Source organism: Macrobrachium rosenbergii, chromosome 11 (assembly GCF_040412425.1).
Source record: "Macrobrachium rosenbergii isolate ZJJX-2024 chromosome 11, ASM4041242v1, whole genome shotgun sequence".
Classification (NCBI taxonomy): Eukaryota; Metazoa; Arthropoda; class Malacostraca; order Decapoda; family Palaemonidae; genus Macrobrachium; species Macrobrachium rosenbergii.
This window is the reverse complement of record NC_089751.1, coordinates 12456422-12467134: the sequence shown is the minus strand read 5'-3', so window position 1 is coordinate 12467134 and position 10713 is coordinate 12456422. Positions and strand designations below refer to the sequence as shown.

Here is a 10713-nt window from a genome sequence, read left to right as displayed (position 1 = left end):
GCCCGAGTTCGAGTCTTCGGCAGGCCAATGAAGAACTAGAGGAATTTATTTCTGGTGATAGAAATTCATTTCTCGCTATAATGTGGTTCGGATTCCACAATAAGCTGTAGGTCCCGTTGCTAGGTGACCAATTGGTTCTTAGCCACGTAAAATAAGTGTAATCCTTCGGGCCATCCCTAGGAGAGCTGTTAATCAGCTCAGTGGTCTGGTTAACCTAAGGTATACTTAACTTTTTTTAAAACCTGGATGGGAAAGTATGAAAAGACTGTTGAGTCCAAATTCATTGGTGGAACTGAAGTGTGTATGCTAAGTGTGAATGAAAGGAAGACTTTTAAAGGGGATGACATGAAATATTTGTGTAGCATAGGCGGAGTAAAAAACATCTGATTAGGTAAAAATGAAGAGATATGCAGAGGTGTTAACAAGGCTATCAGAGGTGAGAGGATGGCTCAGTCATTTGGAAAAATGCTCGTTGAGAGGTCAGTGAAAAGAGAGTATGATCCAAAAGTGACAGGGTAAAAAAGGAAGATGGGATCACTGCAAAGTGTTGGATAGAGATGAAGAGGGTATTAGAAAGGTAGGTCTTGTTATTCAGGAAACCTGTAAGATGACGTGAATAGTGCAATTTGTTTAGAGGGGTTTTACGCGTTGCAGATGAGCCACCTGTTTTTATTCTTTAAGGCCATATGAGCTTTCTTTGTAAACTCGATTTTATATTTCTTCAGTCTGCTAAGTAAAGGACGCCAGTCGATAGGCCTCGCAACAATCCAGTGTTTCTCTTTCCTTAGTGGATTTTATCTTTATTTATATATTCATCACGTTCCATATTTTCGTGATTCAGTGATACATATATATATATATATATATATATATATATATATATATATATATATATATATATATATATATATATATATATGTGCACATATATACTGTATATATATATATATATATATATATATATATATATATATATATATATATATATATATATATATATATATATATATATATATATACATACATACACACACACACACACACACACACACACACACACACACCTGTATACATAAGGTATCCGTATAGATTAAGAATAAACAGCGTAAACAGAAGGGATAAACAGAATTCATTAGCTGACCGTGTTAAAGTAATTTGGGCAACACAGAAATGTTTAATTCCCCTCTTGTTTTCGTCAGTATACTCTATTTCAGACGTATGTTAAAATTTTTAACTCGAAACTTTCGCATTTAGATTTTTAAGCTTTCCCTGGGCGTCATTTTATATCAGAAATCTCCGGTACCAGCCTCATATAAATAAGCTCTAATTAAGGAAAATAATTAAACTTATTAACTGTTTTGTTAATGGGGAATTCGTGGAAATTTACCAGCATTGTCTTATTAGCGAAGGAAGTTTTTAAAAAGCCTTATCTTGTTTAATCTGTATACAAAGAATATATTCGTGAAATATGCTCATGATGTGATTGCTTTACAATAAGTTGATAAGGGCACACTGACTGGCTTAATAATTAATTTAAAATCTATATTTACCTCCCACATTTTCCATAAAAGAATTGAAACAATTAAATAATGCGCCGAAGTTTCTTCGGTGCAATCGAGTTTTCTGCACAGCGTATAATCAAGGCTACCCAAAATAGATCTATTTTTCGGCGGTCTCAGTATAATGCTGTGTGAGCCGCGGCCCATGAAACTTCAACCACGACCCGGTAATGGCATATCCTACATCGTTGACAAAAGCACGATTATGGCTAACTTTAACCTTAAATAAAATAAAAACTACTGAGGCTAGAGGGCTACAATTTGGTATGCTTGATGATTGGAGGGTGGATGGTCAATATACCAATTTGCAGCCCTCTAGCCTCGGTAGTTTTTAAGATCTGAGGGCGGACAGAAACAAGTGCGGACGGACAGACAAAGCCATCTCAATAGTTTTCTTTTACAGAAAACTAAAACTGTCTAAATATTCAACTTGCTGACATCCTCCAATTATGAAGCTTAATAATTCAGTGCTATCGACTTTTGCATGGGCGGTAGACCAAAAATGTGCAGTGTGTCTGAGCTAGGATAAAAGCAGCCACGGTAAATATATGACAGAAAATTTAGTGAATAATTGTAATATTAAGAACAAAACTCCACGTTTCAGTTACCCATTACTACAAAAGACTGGCAGAGACCTAATAACGTAATGAACATTTTCGGCCATCCCATAGCCTATTTCTATAAAGACATCTGCAAGGAACGGAATGAATCTGGAGCGAGAATGTTTCAATACTCTATGATGTCCTCACAACACCCATTTATCCAAATACATCATTCTAATCAGAGTAATTATTTTTTTTTGACAAATCACCGTCTGAACGTAGTCGGTGTTTAAGAAAACTACAGGGCCGACCAACCAGATTTATTGAATGCTATAAATTTCTTCTTTACTAAAGACTGCTAGCGGTAACATCTTTCCCATTTTCATTGTGGAATTTCCTCAAGAAAAGAAAATCGAAGATTGAAGAATTCCTTCCCATATTTTGCCCCCGCATGGCCATTCGTAGTATGATTTACGTCTTATGAATGGGTATTGCACACAGGAAGGCTCTGTTGTATAGAGAACGTATGGGCAAAGGCTTTTAATACAAAGAAAGTAAGGCTGCCGCAGTTAGCAATACCTAAACATGTATAAATTTCCCAAAGCCATTGAAAAAGGAATAAAAAAGAAAAGGAAAGGCTGTTCCACTGTAAGTATTATATGAAAAAGATTCTCTTTTATTCTCTTAATACCAATATGATGCTGAATTTCCATTATCTTTCAAGCACATCAGCCAACGATTAATTTCTTTGCATTCAAAACAGCTCTGACTATTTTTGTCAGCCTGTCTATATCTTCCAACCGTTTTTAGGGTTTAAGTAAGCCGTGAAAAAGGGGAAGACATACAGACAGACTCAAAAATACTAATTGGAACTGTATCATAACCAGAGATCATAAATGTTCAGTGTGCAGTTGGAGCTAAGAAGGAAGCAGCCGTGACAAACCTGTTACATAGAAAATTTCGTAAAGTACTGTAGTTCCAACATTAGGAACGTGTATATAATTTTGTTACCATAAATTGCACATTCCAGTTACTCATTACTACAAAAGAGTGACAAAGGCCTAATATCAATGATTATTTTCTGGCGTTCCATAGACTATTTATTGCCTTGAAAGCATCAGAAGGAATAGAATGAATCTGAAGCAACAATATTTCAAAATTCTGTGATTTGTTCTCAACTTACCCATTATCTAAATATATCGCTCATTTACGATTACTCACTTTTTTGTGACAATATTAGTCTGACCAAACTAACAAGCTGACCAAACAGATTTAATGAATGATATAAATCTTTTTATCCCCAAAATACTGCTATTGGTAACATCTTTCATATTTTCACTCTGGAATTTCTAAAAAAAAAAATAAATAAATAGATAAATGTACAAAAAATCCTTCCTCTTGGCTGTCTCATAAATTGCCCTCGCATGGCCATTCTTTGCAAGATTTATGTCTTTATGAAGGAGTGTCGCATTTCAGAATGCTCTGTTGCATATAGAGAGAGAGAGTATGGGCAACAGCTTTCTGTTGAAGGAAGTAAGCCTATCGCAGTTGGGGATACCTAAAAATATAGAAAAATCATATAAACATCAAATTACCAAAGCGATTAAAAAAAGGTGATAAAGAAAAGAGAAACGAGTATAATCATCCGAAAATTGAATGGCTGTTACGCAAGAAGTATTACAAGAAAAAAGACCTTCCCTTTCATTCTTTTAATACGAATCTGCTTCTGAATTTCCATTATCTTTCAGGCATATCAGTCGCCGCTTAACTTCATTACGTTCCATTAAACTTACACATTAAACTTATACATCGACCTTCGTAAAAAATATTTCCTCTCTCTCTCTCTCTCTCTCTCTCTCTCTCTCTCTCTCTCTCTCTCTCTCTCTCTCTCTCTCTCTCTCTCTCTTCAGACTCATCCAAGTGACCCCTATCATCGTACCCGCATCACCATTCCACCCCAAGTACTGCCCAACATATGTTTCATACATCTCCTCTGTCCTACTTACCTTTGATAAACACTCTCCAGAGCACCTGTATAATTCTTTGGTAAAAGCTACCCATGACTTCTATCAACTATATACTGTCAGACCTCACATTAAAAGTCATCTTGTTGCCCATGCCTGGACCTTGGATCAACGCATTAAGCAAGCAGAGAGAGTTGTGGCCGATGCTGGCCTTGCCTTTCAGACACAACCGACACCCAATCATCTAATTCAGTATCAGCAGGCGAGGGATGATTTAGTTGCTCTCCAGAAGTGTGTCTACACTGAGTCATGGTATAAATACACTGACCTAATTAACCACCAGACTGGCGTTGGGACCATGTGGCATCTCATCAAAAGGACAGTCAAGAAAAAAACCACATGTGCACTTCATCACAGTCCACAAGCATATGCCCAGGATCTCATCACTACTTGGTCAACCCAGTCACGGTCCAGTAATCTCCCTGTACAAATCCAGGAAGCACTTTCTTCCCAGAGCAACTTACGCAACCTTCGACTGATGGCTGCGTTGTTGGAATCAGACGAGGAGGACAAAGAGCTGATCACCGAGGATGAGCTGCGACGCGCTGTTATGGGAAATAAGAATTCTGCTCCTGGAGATGATGGCCTTACTTATCAAGTGCTTCGTCTCCTCCAGAAGGTTCCTGGAAATCCTCTTCTACAATTGTATAATCTTTGCTACCAACATGGATATGTACCTGCTGCCTGGATCATTAGCACAATTATTCCTATCCCAAAGCCTGGAACTGATAAATACCGGCCTATCTCCCTCACCTCATGTTTTAGTAAAGTATTTGAGCGTATATTACTAACCAGGCTAATGCACCGGTTACAAGGAAAACACTCTCCCCATTTGTATGGCTTTCTTCCACAGAGGAGTACTCATCACTGTTTAGCTGAACTCTACTCCCGATTGTCCCCCAATAGTGTAGTTGCCTTCCTTGACCTCAAAAGTGCTTTTGATATAGCCAACAGGGATATAATTCTTGATCAGCTTGTCGAATTTGGTGTCAGAGGAAACCTTCTGAAGTGGATAAACGGTTATCTCAGTAACAGAAAATCACGTGTTTTCTTTAAGGGTGCGTGTAGCTCCTATGAAAATTTTGAGCTTGGCACACCTCAGGGCGGTGTATTGAGCCCTTTTCTTTTAGTATTCTTATGCACCGTGTACTGTCTCTCCTCCTGCTATCCCTGGAACCACTGTAACCTGCTATGCTGATGATGTCTGCATCCACTCCACTACCCTCAAGACCTTCAGCGTGTCCTTCAAGAATTCTACAGGTCCTGTACCTCCTGTGGCCTCATACTCTCCCCAGAAAAAAGCAGAATCTTCTCTGCCCGGAATCTCCGAGACCTGCCAGTGTTCATTATGGGTGGGAATATTATACCTCACTGCACACAGTATACATATCTAGGTGCACCAGTCAGGATCACCCCTGCTATACCTGCACGCCAACGAATCCACCCCATGGTGAAAAACCTTCTTGATCGACTGGAGCCTCGCCTCACTCCCATCAAGTGGCTTGCCACCAGGGCCACAGGTATATCTATCCCGTGGCTAGAACCCTCTATATCCTCTTCCTAAGGTCAGTTGTTGACTATTTATCTCCTGCTTTAATTCAATTACCCAGACAGGCGTTACAACCTCTAGAACAGTTCCAAAATAGAGTAATGAGGTTTATCCTAGGATGCCCTCCTTCCACTCGGATAGTCAACATGCAGACCGAACTCTTGTTACCTCTATTAATAGAGAGAATTTATGCCAATGTAACTTTGTTTTCTGTTAAATGTCTACACTCTCCACAATTTACTCCAAACTTCTCTGCTGTACTCAGAGCATCACTTGACGAAGATGCACCAAGACCTCAACTCCGGCCAGGGGGCCATAACCTAGTTAGGGCAGTATGTGAAAATCTTCGACACCTTGATATCGGTGTACCTGAGCAAGCAGTCATCCAAGATTTGCCACCATGGCGGGTTCCTATTCCTGCTGTCACTTTCACACCAACCTCTAAAGATGCCCATCCCAGTCTACAGAAGCAGTTGGTTTTAAACAATAGCCAAAGTGTCAATTTCAGTTCCTGCAGGACACCACATCTACGTGGACGGCTCAGTACAGGCAGATGGAAGTGCAGCATGTGCTATGTTCTCCCCCACTTTAGAATCTCCTGAGGGTGGGTGGCATGGTCGCAGGTTGCCAAACTCATCCAGTTCCGCTTATTGCGAACTTCAAGGTATATGGGATGCAGTAACCCTACTTGTTAGAAGAAATGTGAATGGATTGGTGATCTGTGACTCCAAATCTGCTCTCCAGGCACTGACATCTTCTAGGCCCAGCTGTGGCCGTGTTGTGCGAGACATATTGTGTCAACTCGCTGCTGCTTACAATGCCTCGCTTGTCTTGTCCTTCATGTGGATGCCCTCCCATATTGGGCTTGCTGGTAATGACATGGTGGACAGTCTTGCTAAAGCTGCCTGCACGCTTGAACTTGATGACAGAAATGTTGAGCCCTCACTTCGCTGCCTTAAACATAGAATATATTCAGCAGCTTTTGCCCGTACAGTACAGCGTAGGGATGCAGAGAGGGGCACTAGTGTTTCCATACAACATCATGATAACTTTCTGCAGAGCCGTCACAAGTACCGGCAACGTGGACTCATGGTGCGTATGCATAATGTCAAGTGCCAGGATAAGGTTGGGATATCGTCCTGTGTGGCAGGTTGGACAGACACTAGATATACCACACTACACCTCATGTAAACTGTGTAACCGTGCTAATGCCAATAACCTTGAACACTACTGCCTTCATTGCCCCACTGTCAGGAATCTGTTACCTCAAGAACAAAATTTACTTCAAACCTGCCAATATTTACTCAAAGATGACCACCTAGACTTAATTTTGACTCGTCATCCACACTTTGGTGGCTGCTAAACTGTCTGTTGCAGTTGTTGTGATAATGGAATACGATCTCATATATGTTATTTTTGTAACTGATATACTGATAATTCAATGCTGTAATTTTTTCTGTTGATTTCTGATGTACTGTAAGTAACTGCTAATATGTAACTTTGTTTGACGTCTTTGGGCGTAATAAATTTATTAAATAATAATCTCTCTCTCTCTCTCTCTCTCTCTCTCTCTCTCTCTCTCTCTCTCTCTCTCTCTCTCTCTCTCTCTCTCTCCTTCTTCTTCTTTCTGGCCATCTTGATTATCTGACAGCATGTCTGCCTTTCTCTTCTTAAGATCTGACAATTCTTGCACTGGACCGCGATTGTGGTGATCATACGGATTGTTTTTCATGGCTTCCACTCTCCGAGAATGTGTTCTACACACGCTGCTTTCTGGGAATTTAATGGTGAAGTTTATATCCGTCTTAACAGGGGTTTGGAGTTAATGAAAAACAGCTTGGTGTTAATATTGTATTATCCGTGAGCTTCAGCAATTGTAAACAGAGTTATGGAAGAAGTTATTATCATCACCTTCATTATTATTATTATTATTATTATTATTATTATTATTATTATTTTATTATTATTATTATTAAAACATAAGTAGCACTTATTATTATTATTATTGTTATTATTACTATTAATAATAATAATAATAATAATAATAATAATAATAATAATAATAATAATAATAATAATAATAATAAAAACAAATTAGCTTAAGTATGGATTCGATGTTGAAATACATTTGGTATTACCGTTAACATGAGGCAACACCTATAATTAATTAATAACATTGTTTCCCTCGGAGCAACCACTACCAATATTTACTGTTTATTACTATTGGCTAATGAAAACAGTCTTAGAGACGAGAAATGAGCCATGTGACCAAGATTGGTTCCTCCCCTTTGGGGTAGACAGTCTGCGCGGTCACTGATCTCACTTCGGAAGATCTAGGTTTACGACTGAGCACAAACACTTTTCAGAGAGAGAGAGAGAGAGAGAGAGAATGAATTTAATGTGTCCTGAGTGTTGTATGAACATGCCGTTTTGCATGAACAACTTATACCGAAATACGGAGCAATTTTAAGAAGGTATTACATGGTCCTTTGAAACAAGATCTAGGTTTGAAATTTAGCACTAAAGGCAGTCGACCGATAACGAGAACTAGAACAGGTTGTTAGGACAGACATTGTTTACCTCTCTCTCTCTCTCTCTCTCTCTCTCTCTCTCTCTCTCTCTCTCTCTCTCTCTCTCTCTCTCTCTCTCTCTCACACACACAAGAAGTTCAAACTTTACACAAGATAAAAACTTTTACCCCATAGTGTAGACTCTTACGGTCTTTCGGTCTTGGATTTAGGGATATGGGTACCTAGGAACTGCTGGTGTATTTAGTTGCTGTTTTATTTGACTACTGATAAAATATATGTATATATACATACATACATACATATATATATATATATATATATATATATATATATATATATATATATATGTGTGTGTGTGTGTGTGTGTGTAAATGTATATATATATACACATAGATATACATATATATGTGTATATGTATGTATGGGTGTGTGTGTGTGTATGGAGGAAGTGGTTTTTGCTAACGATGGCCCGGATTCACACTTAAAAGGCCGATTTCCAATAGAAATACAGGTTCATATTGGGTTTCGGTCTCCATGTGGGCCAGAAAGTTAGCAAATCGTTCGCAGCTGATCTTTTGGTCTGGGAAGTTGGATAAAATTCGCCGGTATGTTAGGCACCTGCCCGGAAAAAGCCTCAGGTAAGCCGTACTTAGGTTCCAACTTCTTTTATGATTTGTGTAGAGGAAATGCTAACGGACTCGATTCACTCTTGAAAGACCGGGGTTCTGTCCTGATTTGAGGCAGAAATTTACTTTTGTGAAGCACGTTTTCAGTGTTTATATGTTCATTTTTCATATATATATATATATATATATATATATATATATATATATATATATATATATATATATATATATATATATATATGTATATGTGTGTGTGTGTGTGTGTGTGTGTGTGTGTGTATGCAAATACGGCCCGGACTAATTATATATAGGCCAGAACGTTATATATATATATATATATATATATATATATTTGTGTGTGTGTGTGTGTGAAACTTATTTTTGTGTGTTTGTATTATATTCATTTATTTATTTATTCACTTTCAACTTGGAATGTATGAGGACTACTACATTATAAGTTAGATATCATTCTATTTATTATTCATTATTTCTGAATATTGAGATTGACTGAAGACCATTATTTATCTTCATTTTTCATATTTTATTTCTTGTTTTAAAATTGATCTATCCGTTTTATATTTTAATTCAGTTTCGAGAATGCCACGCTCGTATGGAAACAATGGTTTGTTCTTTTGAAAAAATAACAAAAGGGCAAGAGAAACTGGATAAAAAAAATTCATTGTGTCCCTGCAATAAGACGAAGTCACTTCACTCTGCTACCAGTTATTTGTATCGATTCGTTATTTAGTTTTACCATGTTATTGAGAACAAGAATTATGAGAGGAAGCACTCGCCGAGTGACAAAAATAAAAAATATCAGGATTAAAACAAAGGAGCATCCAATATTGCAAGGAAAACGTTATTTCTTAGCCATTACGCTTTTGCAGTAAGCATTTACCATCTTATTTTCGATTATTTTCCATTTTCATATGAAGAGCTACACACACACACACATACACGCATAAGTTATAAATATATATATATATATATATATATATATATATATATATATATATATATATATATATATATATATATATATATATATATATATATATATATATATATATATATATATATATATATACATATATATATTTACATATAAATATATATATATATATATACATATACATATATACATACATACATATATATATATATATATATATATATATATATATATATATATATATATATATATATATATCGTTATGTATTGAAATACTTTAATGAAAAGTATCACAGAGGAAAAGTGTATGGGAGTTAAATGTCCTGACCGGTTTCGTCTAATTTAAAATCTTTTCAGCAGAATTTACGTTATAAATGCTACGGTGAATGCACAGTACAAATGAAGATAATGATAAAATCTGTCTAGAGCAGAAAGCGAAACAGGAATTATTCCTTTTAAGATGCTGCCTATAGACATTAATATTCTAAGGAGAGCTGTTTTCACACTGCTATTTTTTAAAAAGGTGATAGAGCATATAGTTTCCTTGTGATCTGGACCCCGCAAACGACATTCCTCTATAAACAGTAAACATTACATAATCCTTTTGGAATGAAATGATGAACCCTCCTTGCAGTGTTTAACTTTAGGCGGCTGAGGTTGAGTTCCATACTACTAGTGTTGACTTCAGTTGATTCCTGTTGCGATAATCTTTTTTGGGCTCGTTGGCAGCGCGACCGTGTCTCACCTAATGATTAGGCAGCGTATTTGATCCTGATATGGGGCAGAGAATAATTTCCAGACGGTGGATTATATTATGTGTATTTCATCACAAGACAACATCCCAGCAAGAATTGATTCAGGTGAAACTTAATAATTTTGAAGGAATATTCGGGCGGGGACGAATTAATATTCAAACAATTGATTGAGATA

At 37.0% G+C, this 10713-nt stretch overlaps 1 protein-coding gene and 1 pseudogene across 2 annotated transcripts in view; one reads left to right on the top strand and one right to left on the bottom strand.

Annotated features, from left to right (window-relative positions):
- LOC136843148 (neuropeptide F receptor-like) overlaps positions 1-10713 on the bottom strand; it is a 143897-nt gene that overhangs the window by 7456 nt on the left and 125728 nt on the right. The window lies entirely within an intron of this gene.
- Positions 4424-6865, top strand: LOC136843592 (uncharacterized; annotated as a pseudogene).